Consider the following 17283-nt stretch of genomic DNA (forward strand, 5'->3'; position numbering starts at 1 on the left):
ATAGTATTTTATTGCATATTTCTAAATAGCTAGAAAAGAGGGTCTTGAACATACTTACTACAAAAAAAGATAATGTTTAGGTGATGGATATGCTATCTACCCTGAATCATTGTACAATGTATGCATGTATTCAAACAACACACTGTGCCTCACAAATATGTACTATTAAAAATAAGTGTTTTAGGGCCAGCCCGTGGCTCACTTGGTGAGCGTGGTGCTGACAACATCAAGTCAAGGGTTAAGATCCCCTTACTGGTCATCTTTTTAAAAATAAAATTTAAAAAATAAGTGTTTTAAAAATAGGAAAAAAGAAAAAGTAACTCTGAGCACATTAGCTGTCACTCCCCATTTCTGCACACTCCCCGCAGCGTCTTAAGCAACCACTAATCCACTTTCTATATCTGTAGATTTGCCTATTCCAGACTTTTCACATAAATGAGTCATATAATCTGTGGTCATTTATAATTTGCTTCTTTCACTTAGCATAATGTTTTCAAGTTTCATCAGTGTTGCAGCACAGATTAGTACTTCATTCCTTTGCATTTCTGAATAATATTTAATTGTAAGGCTATACCACATTTTATTTACTCAATCATCAGTTGATGAACATTTGAGTTGTTTCCACCTTTTGACTATTATGAATAAGAACACTCACGTACAAGTTTTTGTGTGAACATGTTTTCCATTCTCTTGGGTAAATACCTAGAAATAGAATTTCTGGGTAACTCTATATGTGACCTTTTGAAAAACTGCCATTCAGTTCTTCAAAGCTGTTTCTCCATGTCACATTACCCCCAGCAGTGTATGAGGGTTCCAATTTCTCCACATCCTCACCAACACTTGTTACTGTCTGTCTTTTGAGTCTAGCCACCCTAGTGGATGTGAAGTGGAATGTCATTGTGGTTTTGATTTGCATTTCCTGATGACTAACGAAGTTCAGTTTGAGACACCTTGATTTCAGATGCCTATCAAACATCTAAAAATCTTCTGGAAATTCAGCTTTAAGTTTAGTGGAGACTCTAAACTGGAGAGTCATCAGTGTAATAATCTAAGAGAAAGCATTTCTATTTGTGGGATTTTAGGCCTTGTGGCATTAGGTGGAAACTATTTGTAATATGGGTTTTTCCCAGGAATCTCAAATTGTACCGAGTGGGTAACTACTCTCTCCATACGTATCTAAGACTAGCCTTGGCTAAGCAAATTATAAACAGGCTTTTCCTGTTCTGTGCTATGTCTAGAGATTTTCTGATGGCAGGAGAGACTGTACAGTTAGTTATGAAAAGCCCAGCCTGTGGGTTGAAAGCCCAGCCTGACTTGCACACTAAACAGCTGCGTGTCTTAGGAATGTTTTACTTAACTTCTCTAAGTCTCAGTTTCTTTTGCAGTAATGAGGAATAAAAAAATGTATACCTACATGCTAAGGTTATTGTGAGGAATAAAAAAGAAATAGAATAGGGCCTGTTACACAGTAGGTACTCAATAAATAATGGTTGAATGAATGAATGAATGAACATACTTAGCACAGTGTTCTACACTTAGTAAGTTTTCAACCTTCACTATTAATACTCAATACATGCAAGCAGTAAAGATTAATGTGCAGCAAGGGCAAACATTCCACTGCTACCTCCACTTTTGACCAGAACAAAACATAAATGGCAGATGTCTTCATATGTTCTGCCCACCTGCCAGCTGGCTCCCTGTGGGCCTGTCAGACAGGAGGGATTCATGTCCAGAGTCACTCAGCTCCTTTAGCTAAGCAAATGTGATTTGTGAGCCACTATGCTCATTGTCCTCTTCTATCAGGCCATTTATGGCCCTTACAATTTCACTCTCGATGAGAAGGCATAAAATATTATTGGCCCTGTGTGCTTACTCTATAATATACGGAACTTACAATAGACATTATTAAATATTGCTCAATGAAGGGATGAATAGGCGCACTAAAATGCCTGCATGATGAAAGGATTCGTTAACTCCGCTGATGACATAGAAAGTAACTGCAACATGTCACAGATTCCTCCTTGCACAAAAATCATTGTGAAATGGTTTGAGGGGACTGTGAAGAAATGAAGATCTGGGTGAAGAACTGGCCCAGGGGTCAGGGGCCTGGGTTCACATATCAGCTCTGGCATTCACATTACTTTGAGCAAGTCACTTCACTTCTCTGGACATCAGTTCATCCATAAAATGAGAGGATGGACAGTACAGTGTCTAGGCTCCTTTCCACCTCTGACATTCTTTAATTCTGTAAACATTACTTAGTGTAGAACTTATTTCTACTGCTCTTTTCCCCTCAGTGACTTCTCTATTTATTCCATCCATACTGTATTTTCAGGTTGGGTTGGAAGAAACACTGAACACGAGGAATCTCAAGGTGGAATTGCCTAAATCGCTTTTATTTGGCATAATTGTCCCAAACAAGAACAGAGAACTTGAGGAGAAGAGTGAAGTGCTGCGGAGGACCAAGAATAAATATTTTGAGGCCTGAAAGTGGGATCAGTTATATCTGAGAGGGTGCATTTCAGCTTGGCTGGCTGGTCTCTAACTCTTCCACATTCGATCTTACTATGTCCCTGTTTCCACCTATTTCCTATTCTGCACTACCCTGTCCTTTACTGCTTTTCTGCTTTATCTCTGGATTTCTTTTTCCTCAACTCCTCTGACATTGACTGCTCCTAAAGAACATAACGGATTTCTTCCCTGACATCATATGTGCTCAGGTATGTAGGTGGAAACAGGAAAAAGAAAGGGGTTGATCCAGAGAAGGTAGGGGCAGTGGAGAATGATTCCTGGAGAGGGCTCTGAGTCTCTCTCAAGCATGTGTGCTCCCCCAGAGGTGCCCTAACACACACAAAACACAGAAAGACAGGTATAGGTCACCTTTAACAAACAAAAGGGCAAACCAATGCAAAATATCTATATACTTTCTTTTTCCTCTTCAAAATGTTATTTCAAATCAGATCTTCTGATATATTCTTGTAGATACTGAAATACTGATATTTATATATATATAAATTTTTTCTTAACAAAGAAAAATGATTTTGTGACTGTCACACTACCCATGTAATAAAGTAGGAGTGTTCAAGGGAAGACCTGTCAATAAAAGAAACAATATTGAGTCAACCACAAAAAGCAATGTCTAGATTCTGAAACCATCAGATAAAAAAGAGTGCAATGTGGCATATGTAATAGGATGTTTAGAGCACTTTTCTGTGTAGCATGTTATGTGCAAGGTAAAGTTCTGTGTTTCTATAATAACACCAATTTAGCCTCTGATTTAGCTGTCTCAATTCAGCTTACAGTTCAGACTAAAAAACATTTTTACATTTAGAGTGAATATTAGCCCTAAGATAGCATATATGACTTTTTGCTGGCTCTGCCACTTTTAGAGTATAAAAATATTTTTCTATTTTTATAATGTTATGAACACAAGAAAACCTCACTTTAAAAGGGATAGATAATAATATAAAACCAAAAGCAGGAGAAGCATTGCATAACCCCCAAATGTAGAGAATATAAAGAGACACTGGGGCCAGATAGGTGAGTTGACCAAGAAAAATGAAAACATTTTGTGCAGGTACCCATTCTAAAGAATTAATGTTTCAGAAAAAAATATTCCACATTTATACTAGCATATTCATTGTCATAGGTCTTTAATGGGCTTTTTGGCTTTTTCTGGGACAAACTTACTGTATTAATGAGCTTCATCAAGTATTTCAGAAAACAGTTTCCCTGTTCTGCCTTCTGAATATTTCTCCCTGCGGCCAATCATTGGTCTTAATCCGTTATTTCTTTCTGTGATAGGATTGCATATCTCTCCTTTGTCCATGTGACTTTGCAGGGACTCCACTGGTATAGATAAAGTATACACTGCCACATTGACTTTTGGCTTGCCCATGTGACTTTTTTACCCAATAGAATGTTAGTGGGCATGTGAACAAAGACTTTAAATTTGATTGTATAATTTAGCTTGATTCTTATGTTTCTGTTATCTGTCATAAGAAAAACAAGACCTGGTAGCCCTTGATCCCAGAGTGAGAAACACGTGGATCAGTCCTGAACCCTACCCACAGCTGAAACAGGGGTGTCACAGCCAACCTCAACCCTATGAGAGAAATAAAAAAAAAAGAAAGAAATATTGTAAACCACTAAGATTTGGGACTTGTTATACAGCTTTAGTGCAGTAATAGCTGACTAATACACTCCTTCTATTTCAGTTATCTTTTGCCACAGTAATGCTGCATAACAAAACAACATGACACTTACGGCTTAAAACAACATCCACTTATTATTACTCATAAGACTAAAATGAGCTGGATAGTTCTGGCCTCAACTGGGTTCAATGAAACTTATGCATGTACCTGTGGTCAATTTCAAGCCAGCTATGAACACTGTCTGATCTTGACTAGACTTTTCAACATATCTGAGAGTTTGCCTAGGGCAAATGGGCTTACTCAGCTCTGCCCCACATGCTCACTCATCCTTCAATAGTCTAGGCTTGTCCTTATGCTATGGCTGAGTTCCGAGAGAGGGGGGGACTGAGAGAGGAGTAGAAGAAATGCACAGGGTCTCTTGGGGCCTCAGCTTGGAACTTCTGTTTGAGGCCACTGTCACTTATGCTGCATTCTACTGGCCAAATTAGGTCACAAGATCAACCCAGATTCAAAGAGTCGAGAGAGTAGACTCCACATCTTAATGGGTGGAGATACAGTCGCATTGCAGGGTATGCGGGTACAGGAAAGCGTACAGAACTGCAGCTAACTTGCAACCTCCCTAACAAACCTCAAAGCACATGTATGGAATAGCAAACTGAGAATCCCAAACAGAATATAGTGAGCATTTACAGGAAATGGCTGCTATTAATAGTTCTTTATCTAAGACCTTTCGACCTTCAGAACTCACTGATCATGGAGTCAGATTTTATAAGTTCCCTGCCCTGTAAGATTCCATCGTCTTACCTTTGCATAACTCACAATTCTTATAGTCCACCTTGATTTTCCATGTGGGGAAATGAATGATGACTTGGTATATAGTTGTCTTTGGGTTTAGAACTCCAATCTACTCACTGGTAGTATTCTAATTATTATTTTCTGTATCCTTTTTCATAATTTCACTTTTTAAATTCTCTCCCTATATTCATTTTATGAAGTATTGACTAAATGAAATATATTAATGTCTCATGTATGTTAAACAGTCTGATGAATCAATTTTGGTGAACCCAGAATCAAATTAAGGGCTGGAGCTCATCCAGGGACTGTCTGTTCTTTTTATTAGGTGAACCAAATAAGCAATAAACATAGACTTTACACACAGAAGGTGTTCAATAAATTACACTGAAGATGGTGAGACAAAGGTAAGAAACATTGAATGGTTTTCATGCCCATAAAATACAGTCATGCTGCTATCAGTGGGGCCTAGAACATTTTGCAAAGCCAACTTCCTTTAAGTATTTAATAGTACCCAGCTTTGATCACTCCTTTATTCTGTGTCCCTTCAACATTCTTATATTCTATTTATACCGTAGAGTACTTTGTGTTTAGTAAAAATGCTTTATTTTTCATTGATATACTTTGTTCCCAAAAATGTGTGATCTAGATTAATTATAATGTGGTTTTTAAGACTTCCATGTGCACAATTCCACATTCTTTGCCAAGCCACCTCCAGTTAGGGTTCCTGTGTGTGTAGAGCTTACAAACCATATTCTTTTCATATTCTCCCTCCCACCATGCCTTGCTCAAAATTCTCAATTCAGTTGGCTTTAGATTGACGAAAAGATGACCTCAGCACCCAGTTCTCCTACCATTCTTCTTACTTCAGGACCCATAAAAATCTTATCCTATAGCAAATAAGTAAAAAAAAGCAAAGAAAATGCAAAACAAAACTCAGGAAGCACCATGCAAAGTGCTGGTCATGGGGATTTGCCAGACAGGGCATCTGTCTTTTCCAGACTTAATCCAAGTCTGGCTAAATGAGGGCTACCCCAAATCAAGAATCCTGCATCATAACAAGTACTTGCTTATAATTATAATTTTGAGTTTCAATTAGTATACTTCATACAGCACAGGAAAATATATTCAAGGCTTTAAACTCACAGAAAAATAGCATCAAAAAATCTGACTAAAACTGGAGACTATTATGTGCTTTCAGAGAAGTCAGATCAAACACCATTTTGTAAAATTTGTAAAGATTAGAGGGAGCAGTGAAATGAGAATCTTTGTAACAAGAAGATTGTTGAACCTTCCTTTAGAAAGAAACCACAAGGCACTTTCTAAAGCAGTGCTTTGATACAATGCGCTCTCTTGGGAAGGCTAGTAGTCATTCATCTCTGAGAAGTTAGCAGTGGTGCGCAGGTCTGGCCCTCAGAGACAACCTCTGAGGCCCTCACTGATCTGTCCTCAGATCTATAGATCTAATTCCCCAGCTCCTGGAGAAATAGTGCTTGCCAGCTTGGAACTCCTTACTAGTGATTCTGCTGTGAATAAAAGAGCACACGTATGTTCCCCTTTCATCCAACCCCCCCACCCCCATTTCATCACTGAGCAGGTTTCAAAACAATACATTTTGAATGCTTTTATGGTAGAGAGAGTTTGAGAGAAAACTACGTGAATGGATAAAAGAACAGAGGAAGGACTGGAGGCACATTATTCATCACACCCCAACCGACTTCCCCCTCCTGGGGCTGAACTGCAATCAAACTTGGTCAGTGAGCCCCATGATGCTCAAGGGTCATGAAATCAAATGTCTCTAGGGGCCAGCAGGCAGTATACATGAAAAAATGGGCCAAACAGGTCCCTCGGGTTCCTCAAAAGTGCATACTCTCTATATAAGGGTTAATCAATTCTCAGTTCCATCTGACTGTTCCCTTGTAGGAATGTGGAATCCCCAGATATCAGATGTTGAAGGGATACAAAATAAATGCATGACTAAGAGGTGTTGGAAATGCAGAATTTTATGTGATATCTTTCCATTTTAAAATGTTGACAACAGTGTTCAGGCCAAAGAAAATATGTCTGCAGGCTGGATGCAGCCACATGGATCCTGAATTTGCAATCTGCGCTCTAGAGCTGTGCTCCTCAAAGCAGGGCCCACAGATGGGCACCTGTCCACAGACTACTTGTTCACAGTTTGCCACAAGATAGTAAGCCCACAATAGAATGTAAATCAACTGTATCCGCTGACATTTTTCTCACAGTGAGATCTTCTCTCATAGAGGAAGCAGGGTACTGATTTATATTCTGGCACAAGCTCCATATCTCATGGTGGATGGCAGGTTGAGTAGCACTGCTCTCTAGAGAAACTGTTGGGGACCCTGTCCTCATGGTGCTCTATCACAAACTTGAATGGACCACCAGGCCCCTGTGAGGTACAACAAGGGAGGAGGAGAGAGTATAACACCAATAGGGTCTGGGAAATTGTGGATGGCCTCAGACAGCCAGAGGAGTGGGAGTCTGCCTGTTCTCCAGTGGATCCGAGTACTCAGAGTAGGCAGGCAGGCGGGCAGCCATCCAAGCCAAATCTGTTTCCCCTCTCTTAACACCCCCAATACCTGGGCTTTTTTGGGCACTTAAGAGTTTGGCATTTGTAGCTGGGTAAGGTATATGTCATAAAGGTTCTTCCTGGTGGTACTTGTTTGTTTGTTTATTGTCTATCTCCCCATCACTGTCTTCTCCACCATAGATTGTAAGCTCAGGAAGATACTGTATCTAGACCAACGTCTAATACATAATGGATGGTAAATATTAGAAGAATGATGTTATATCAAAGATGTGGGTATATAAGCCAGGTGTACATACTTGCTAATTAAATAGATAAAATAATTTTTAAATGTATCCAGAAGCTGACATATATCTTTCTTAAGAACTGTTGAGTATTCATTGTTTTTATGTGCAGGCCAAAAGGTACGTTCAATGGCCATTAAATATGGCACAGGAAATGCTTGAAGGCAAAGCGCCTTGTCAAAAGGACTGATGTTGGCACATAAGGGAAGAATTGGGAAATGAAGGCTCCCAGGTAGTAATTACTGATTGGTAGTCTTTTAAGGCAGGAATAGATTAATCTGTCTGAGGAAGTTCAAGAGACACTCAGCCCAAAAATGAAGGACCAGAGGATGACCGCAAGTCCCATGCAAGGCTATGAGAATGGCTAATGTTAGTGTGGACGGCAGAGCTATGGCCATGTGTTAGTTGTCTACTGAATGAGGCAGAGTTTTAAATCTCCCTCTCCTTCACTAAAGTTCTTCAAAATAATCCTGCTTATCAATTATATTACTTTCCTTTCAGTCTCTTGACCTCCCTTGTTCTCTCCTTACTTCAGATCCCTTATGTTGGAGTTTTGTGGCCTTTTCTAATATTTAGAAACTCATTATTTTTCTAATCTCCTTAGCCTATTTCTTCCTATTCCCAGTACTAGTAGAAGAAAGGAGTTGCTCTAAATGCTTTTTCTAAGTCTTTATTCTACTTTCATCATTCAAAAGTTTCTTCTTTTAAAATTTATGTATCACTTTTTAATATCATCCTTTCTGAAACTTCATCACCATCTTCTACTAATGCCTAGAACCTTCTTCCAACTCCCTCAAAGTCTTCAATGCTTGGTTCAGAATTTTCTTATCTGCCTTATTCCTTCCAGAAGCCATAAGTTCAGGGCTGGAATTCTAATTATTATACTTATAATTATTATGACTACTATTTATTTAGTGTCTACAATGTGCCTATCACTGTGCTGCACCTTACAGACACTGTTTCAAATTTGTAACAACCTTAAAAGGTAGGTTTCATCCTCCATTTACACACACAAAAAATGCATGATTCAGAGACATTATATAACTTGCCCTAAGCCAAATAGTTAGAACCAGAAGAAAAACACAAATCTAACTATACTAAAGCCCAAGCTCTTACCAAGCTTCCCTAATAATAAAAACAATAGCTATCATTTTTTGAATGACTACCCCATTACAGCCATTGACTTTAATTGTTTCCTAATCTCACAACAATTCCACAAGGCCTGTATCATTCCTACTTTAAAGATAGGAAAAATGAAACTCAGAAATGTTAAGTAACTGCTACTATTTGAATGTTCCCTCCAGGGCCGAGCCCGTGGTGCACTCGGTAGAGTGCGGAGCTGGGAGCGCGGCGACGCTCCCGCCGCGGGTTCGGATCCTATATAGGAATGACTGGTGCACTCACTGGCTGCGTGCCAGTCACGAAAACGACAAAAAAAAAAAAAAAAAGAAAAACAAAAAAATGAATGTTCCCTCCAAAACTCATGTTGAAACTTAATCCTCAATGTGGCACTACTGATAGGTGGAGCCTTTAAGAGATGATTGGATCACAAGAGCTATGCCCTTATGAATGAATTAATGGGTCAATGGATTAATGGGTTATCATGGGAGTGGAACTGGTGACTATAAGAAAAGGAAGAGAAGCCTGAGCTGGCCTGAGAGCATGCTCAGCCCTTTCACCATGTGATGCCCTGCACTTCCTCAGGACTCTGTAGAGAGTCCCTACCTGGAGGAAGGACCTCATCAGACGCAGTCCCTTGATCTTGAACTTCGCAGCCTCCAGAATTGTAAGAAATAAATTTTTTTCTTTATAAATTACCTAGTTTCAGATATTCTGTTATATGCAACAGAAAACTGACTATGACAGTAACCTATTCCAAGTCACAAGAATGGTCAGAAATTTGTACTCAGATCACTGTCCTATGTTCTTGCTATTTGGACAGACCACACTGACAGATACAAAACCAACTCTTAATTACTTTGCTAAAACCCTATTTCAGTTTTCTATTGCTGCATACAAATCATCCAGATTCAATGACTTAAAATAATAATAATCATTTATTTTTCTCCCAAATCTGCAACATGAGAGGGGCTCAGCAGGGAAGGCCCCTCTATGCTCCATATGGAATCAGCTGGGGTGGTCCAACCAAGGGTTTGAGGATCTGCTTCCATACAGTTTACTTAAAGAACTGCCAAGTTGGTGCTGGATTTGTCCAGGAACTCAACCTAGGCTGAGGGTCACAGGCTCACATGCCTGTCCACATGGATCTCTCTATGTGGCCTGGGTTTCCTCAAAGCACAGTAGCTGGGTTCCAATGGCAAGCATTCCAAGAAAGGGCCAGACAGAAGTTGTATCACCATTTATGACCTAATTACAGAAGCCACACAGCATCACTTCCACTGGATTTTATTTGTTAGAAACAAATCACTGTGGCTAGCCATATTTAAGGGGAGGGGAATTATACTACACCTCTAAAGGAAAGAATATCGGAGAATTTGCAGATGTGTTATAAAACTACACTGACTGTCCCACAATTTCTCACCTATTTCACCTCCATTCTGCTCAGCTCATACCACACCTCAACCACCTCAGCATCACTGAAGAAAGCAACAAACATAAGATTTTGACTCTAGAGCTCACCTTTTTTCCTAATCTCACCTCTCTCACTACCTTACTGCTTCTGATGTTGACCTTCTCCATCAAGAATTCTAATCCCTTTCTTCATAGCCTTCAAGTCCTTCATCCCTCAGTTTGGGGTCCATGGTCAGGAATTTTACTGCTGCCCCTTCTAACACTTTATAATTCTTAACATCCTCTTCATTATCTACTCCCTCTTTTATCACCTTGTAGTCTGTCTTCCTTTTCCACAATTCCTCTCAAATTATTTACTCGAAAGTTACCAATTACCTCCTAATCCCTCTAATTATCTTTTTTCATTTCTCATTCTCCTTCTATTCCTGCGTCATTTAATATAGTTGCCTATTCTGTCCTTCTTTAAATTTTTCCCTCTTTTATATCCTGGTATATGTTTATACTTGTCTCAAATTCACTTCAATTTAACAGAATAGATCTAACCAAACTGACAGAAAGGCCAGTCCTAAAAGTAGAACTCATTATAAGCATATAAGGAATGATAATACAGCAAAACAAGTTGCCATATGTGTAAACCGAGTAATTGTGTTATCCCCACAGGCACGTGAGATTTGGATGAGAAACCTTGCAATAGCCAACATTTTTAGGTCTGCACAGAAGTATCTTCCCTAACCACTGGCATCATGATTTGGGGGAAGAAATTTTATCTTAGGAAGAATGCACAGTAGTTCTAAATTTTTCTTGGGCCATGGAACTTTTAAAGTATCTAATGAAAGCTCTAGATCCTCCCCTTGAAAAAAAAATGTATACAGACAGAGAGACATAAATGTTTGAATGTGGGGGCCTCATGTGTCCAGGCAGGGCATATTAGATTTATTGAATTTGAGAGGCCTGTGGGAGTTCAAAGTGATAGCTGGACACTAATTGCATCTGTATTAGAAGATAGTCAGACACTAATTGCCTCTGTACTAAGGGTTGAGGATGCAGTAATGAAAAACATGAGCAAAGTCCACGACCTACGCAGTAAGCAAACATTTAATTAGTCATTATAAATCTGATGAGTTAAACCAACGATTCTCTTTGGGAAGAGAAGTTTAAATCTAAGCTCAGATCTTGACTGTAGTCACTGTCCTCTGCTCCCCTACACGGCCAGCCTGAGGCCGCATTGCTGACCCTCACACATAGTAAGTCTCCTTCCCTCCCAACCTGCTCTTCCCAATAACATTCTACCACTCCAGCTTCTACCTTGCTCTTACCACTGCAACATATGAGTATGTCCTAAGCAGTGTATTTCTGCCCATGTCAGTGCTTCTCGCAACAGTCCTCTGTTACTCCATATCTGGCAAGGACTCAAAGCTGGTTTTAAATCCAGGTTCTGCCACACAGTAGTTGCATAACCTTGGGCAAATACTTAACCGCTATGAACTTCAGTTTTCTCATCTGTAAAATGAAGGTGACACTACCGTTGGCCCTCCGTATCCACAGGGGATTGGCCCTAGGACCACACTCCCCCACTCTGACCCTCACATACCTGTGGATACCAAAACCTGATAATGTTCAAGTCCCATAGTTGGCCCTCCATATCTGCAGTAGTTGGCCCTCTATATGTGCAGGTAGTTAGCCCTCTGTAACCACGGACTCTGCATCCACCGATACAGAGGGCCAACAGTCACTGGATCAGATAGCATATCTAAAGCACAGAACACAATACTTGGCCTAATGCTCATTATATATCAAAACAAAAGAAAGGAAAAGAAAAATAGAGATGTGTTTAGGACAGTTTGACCTCCCTCTATTTGGAGGGAAAGCTATAAAAAGCCAGTCCCTCATCCAGTCACACCATTTATGGGAATAATAGGATCCTACTTATTTCACAATACTTGTAAGAACCTTCCTCCTCTCTCAGATACAACAGAGAGGTCAAATGATATAACCCTAAAAGGTGTCTGTGTGGACTGGTCAAGAATACCTTGGGTGAGATTCAAAGCCATTTCAATTGATTAGAATAGGCAAAAGCTAGTGATATGGCAAGTGAGTGAATAGGATGTGAGAAAATGAAAATCATATAAACTTTCCTTTCAGGAAGTGAGGCTATGGCAGAAAGGAGATCTAGTAGGCATTATTTAATCAATAATTAACTCCTGCTCCTCTGCAATCATCTGAACATTCCCTGAATAGAGCTGATTTCATTTTCTTGGCCTCACTTGAACAAAACCTCTTTGGTTTTACAAAGATGTGGAACATGCGAAGGTTATTTAAAATATTTAGCCTGTTCTAGATATGATGGAGGGGAGAAAGGGGGGGAAGAGGAACAGGCAAAGGGTCATGAAAATCAAGTACAATGTGTATTGAGGAGTTAAAATTTTAAAAATAAGAAAAAGAATGTTAGCCTATACCTAGAGTATATGCATTTCTCTGTAAATTATATACATGTACTCCAGCTCTAATGTATAACATGCATTAAAAACCACATCTACAAAATAGACATTATAGAATAAAGAGATAAAATTATTTTTTCCTGTACAAAAAAAATAATAATAATAATTAGCCTGTTCTGATTGCCACCTTTCTCACTATCCTGCCAAGTTGAGGACATTTAGATATCAGCAGAAGTGACTAAATCTCTCTCTGTGGAGGTATTTAAGAAATGGATAGACATTATTGTTGAAAGGATTAAACTTTGGTTTAGACTAGGTGACCTCTGAAATTTCTTTTTCAACAGCAGAAGACAATGCTCTTCAGGTTCCTCTATCTAAAAATTAATATCATGTGGCCATATCAACCTCTTGACAAAGAAAAGACTGATATATTCTTATGCAACCTTCCGTTCCTGATGATATCAGATCTACCCCCTGACTCCAGGTACTTACAGAAGCTACTGAAGGCTTTCAGCTTCATTGCCCCATTTACATTTTCTTTCAATGCCAATGAAGTTAAGAGGACCATATTCACATAGCACTCTTCTCATTAAAGCCAAGCATGAATCCAAACCCTCCGCCTTTACCACTCAAACCAATAACAACCTCATTTAATTCCAGCACAGAACAATGTCTTTCACTTAAAACTAATGTCATGTCCATATAAAATTGAAATACAGAATGCAGCCTTGTTGATGATAAGTAAAAAGCATAAAGGTGACTTTTGAGGAGATAAATTTATTCTGTCAGGAAAGGAATAAAAACCATTTGCTATTCACCTGTGACTCGAACATTCCTAAGCAATTAGTTCTTCCCTTATTTGTAACTAAATATGATCTGTCACTCAGCCTCTGCTTGCTGTCATGTGTTAAATTAAATATATCATTAGTATATATATTTTCTCTGATCCTCACATGGTTAATGGCTCTGCAATAAAAGACCAGGAAGGGTCTTGGCATTTGATAGCCATATACACAGAATAATATATTGTCCAAATGGATAGGTGGTAGGGAACACAGCACTTTAACTTATTTAAAATAGCATAATTGTATTACTTCCATTTACAGAGAATATCAAGTAAGGCAGTACAAATTGTTTTGAGTTAGTGGAATCATAAAGAATTATGATGACCCAACAGAGATTTCTGGAAATAAAATTATACAGAAATATTTGTGTTGTTTAACAAGACATGCCAGATTTTGAAATAGAAAAATATACTGGATAATTGAACAGAGCAGGTATTTTCTTCAATGAATCAAAATCAAGACTCTTGTATTCAGTCTTCTGTTATCTATATTGTGGCTTTGATGTGATGTAAATTATTGGATATTCTCTAGAAATAAAGAAAACTTAGGCTGTGTTTTTGTCACGTTACTTACAGTGTAGATGCAACTAGTATTTATTGAACACTAGATGTCAACTATTTTATTTAATTTAATCCCCACAATGAACCTTTCAGGCATATTTTAGCAGTAGCAGAAGAATCCTATTTTGTAGATAATAAGAATAACCAAAACCTATATATTAAATACCAGGCACATATTTCAAATCATTTTATGCAATGACTCCATGAGGAAGGTACTACTATTACTATTATCCCCTTTTTTTTCAGATGGGAAAATTAAACAGCAGAACATTTAAGAAACTGGCTCAAAGTCACCTGCGAATAAGTAAAAGCACGGATTAGAACAGTCTATCCTGCCTCTCAAATAGAGAAGGTAAAGCTCGCAGTAGGTAATTATCCCAATCAAGGTCACATAACTAGAGAAAATAAAGATAAAATGCAGACACTTTTTAAAAAAACCTTTTACTTTTTATCATGAGAATTTTCAAATAGATAACCAACTAGAGGGAATGGCATTATGAAGCCAAACAAAGACTCTTAGTTTCAAGCCTAAAGCCCGTTTTCTTGAACACGTTGCATCTATGAGATACAAGATCACAGCACTTTTTAATGGAAAGAGATTCATTTTTTTAATTATAGAGGTAATACACATTCATTATAAAACCATTCATTCAGAATAGAAAAGTTTGCCTCTATTAATAATCTGTGCATACCCTTTCAGACTTTCTCTAAATATATGTGCATGTATAGAGACATAATTTTTTACCAAATGGAATGATACCATATACACTCTTAAAACCTGCTGATTTTGCCTTTAAGTGTACTGTGTATATATTTCCATTACAATAAACATTAATCTATAACTTTATTCTTAATATTTACTTTGCATTCTATTATATCAATGAACCATCATTTACTTAGCCAATCGCTTGTTTATATACATTTATGTTTTTTTATTTTTTGTTATAAAAACATTTTATCAAACCTCCTCCCATATACGTCTTTATATACTTGTAAAATTAATTCTTAGAAGGTTCTGGCACATAATAAGCTCTCAATAAGTTTGCTGAATTAATGGATGAAAAAGAAAAGTGAAATGGCTTATCAAAGAATTAGTAAATTTTATATTTTGATATGTATTGATAAATTGCCTTCCAGATCTTTCTTTTTTTTTTTAACTTTGTTTATGGTTTAAATATTTCAGGAAATTTTAAATCTTTGACTTCGTGGTTCTGTCTCAGAACAGTGATCTGCTGAAGTAAGAGCCAACTGCAAATTTTCAGGAATCTTGAGAACCAGTTGCAGAATGAAGCCATTATTTTTAAATTATGTAAATTACAGTTTAAAAAGTTACATTAAAACAAAGGCAGTAAATACTAAAAGTGCACTACTTCCTAATTATTTCACTAACTTTACTATTATCAGTGCTCTTGAAGTCAGCTACCTCTATTGTATCTGGATAGTGGGAACATAATATAGTGATACACTATCCCACTTCTCTTTCCAACTCCATGTTTAGTGACAATGTTGATAGCTGAAATTGGTCATAGTGGGAGAATTTACACCATGGAAATCAGCAAGTGCTGTATATCGGTGCTTGATTTAGTGCTGAAATTGAAAGAGCCATTAATAATTTATACAAGGGTGAGAAATAATTTAAAATAAGCCACCTATCAGATTTAATGACAAATTTATTGGGTGAACAGCTAGCAGACTGGGATACAACTCCATTTGTCAAATCATGGTTGAGTGTTGACTATAGATTGAAAGTTAGAAAAAACTCAAGAAAAACATTCTTCAAGAATCAATTGACTGTATGGAATTACATTTATTCACAATAAAGAGTATTGTGTATTTTTTATTACTTATAAATTGTGTGCAATGCATCCTTTATATCAGTAAAATTTATAATAAATTTATGTATATAAATATGCATACTTTTTTCATAGAGCTGGTTGTTAAACATTTAATGCCACACTACTGCTTAGGGATATTTTGAGAAGCTTTCCCTTTGTGAAAACTGAAATACCACATATACTGTATTCTAAGTTCCTAAATGTAGTTAGCTATTTCTAAAATTTGTGTTCTGTTCCATTGATCTTTTTGTCTGTTGTGGTATTAGTACTGTAATTATTAAATCATTATAGCTTTAAAAATGCATTTAGTATCTGGAAAAACAAACATCACACACTACCATACACCTCCTTGGCTCTTTTAGACAAATTTAAAAAAAGAAAACTTCCAATAGTCATCCAGTGATATCTCCCCCTTCCATTCAGCACTTATTTTATATTCATTGTTAGGATCTTATTATTTTTTTCATACATGCCCTATACATTTCTAGTCCTCATAACATTAGGTATTTTATATTTTTTGGTTTTATGTGCTTTATATGTGGAATGTTTTATATTTAATCTTTTTTAAAATTAGTATTTATCACAGATGTTTTAACACCACTTAGAATTACTGAAAAACTCTTGCACCAAAAACTAAGTTAAAAAGAGTAGTTGCAACCTGATGCCACTAAGAATGATGTCTGGATTACTGTTCATTCTTTACCATTCTTCCAGTAATTCTCAGTTTTTTCCACCTAGAAATTAGCTATGGTTACTTTCTTTAAATTTTCTTTTTTGTACAAAGAAAAATTATGGGCTGTTGTACTGGATGGTGAGTTCTCAAGTGCCAACAAAAGTTTCATAATATCAATAAAAGTATGAATGTATTTATCTATAAGTAAATAGAATCACCAAGAATCACAATTTACAAACAGGTATAACATGGCTCTCTAATACATGAAGTTTTTTATACTACGGAATATAAAAATAATATTGGCCCCAAATATGCACAAGTCCTTGAATTACTTGTACGTTTCCTTCTACTAGACAGTTCTGTGACTCTTTCATGTTTCCCTCTTGGCTGTGACTGAAAGGAAATAAGGAGCCAACTTCTGCATCTTAATAGTTCCTCAGTTGAAACCACACACTATTTTACATTCTCACTTCCTCTCTGGTAATTTTTTCTTTTTTTTTTAATAAAATATAATTGTGTGTATATATTTGTGGGGTACAAAGTTGAATATCAATACCTGTGTAGAATATGTGATGATCAAATCAGGATAATTAGTATATGCATCATTACAAAATGTAATTAT

Source organism: Cynocephalus volans, chromosome 13 (genome assembly GCF_027409185.1).
Source record: "Cynocephalus volans isolate mCynVol1 chromosome 13, mCynVol1.pri, whole genome shotgun sequence".
In the NCBI taxonomy this organism is placed as follows: Eukaryota; Metazoa; Chordata; class Mammalia; order Dermoptera; family Cynocephalidae; genus Cynocephalus; species Cynocephalus volans.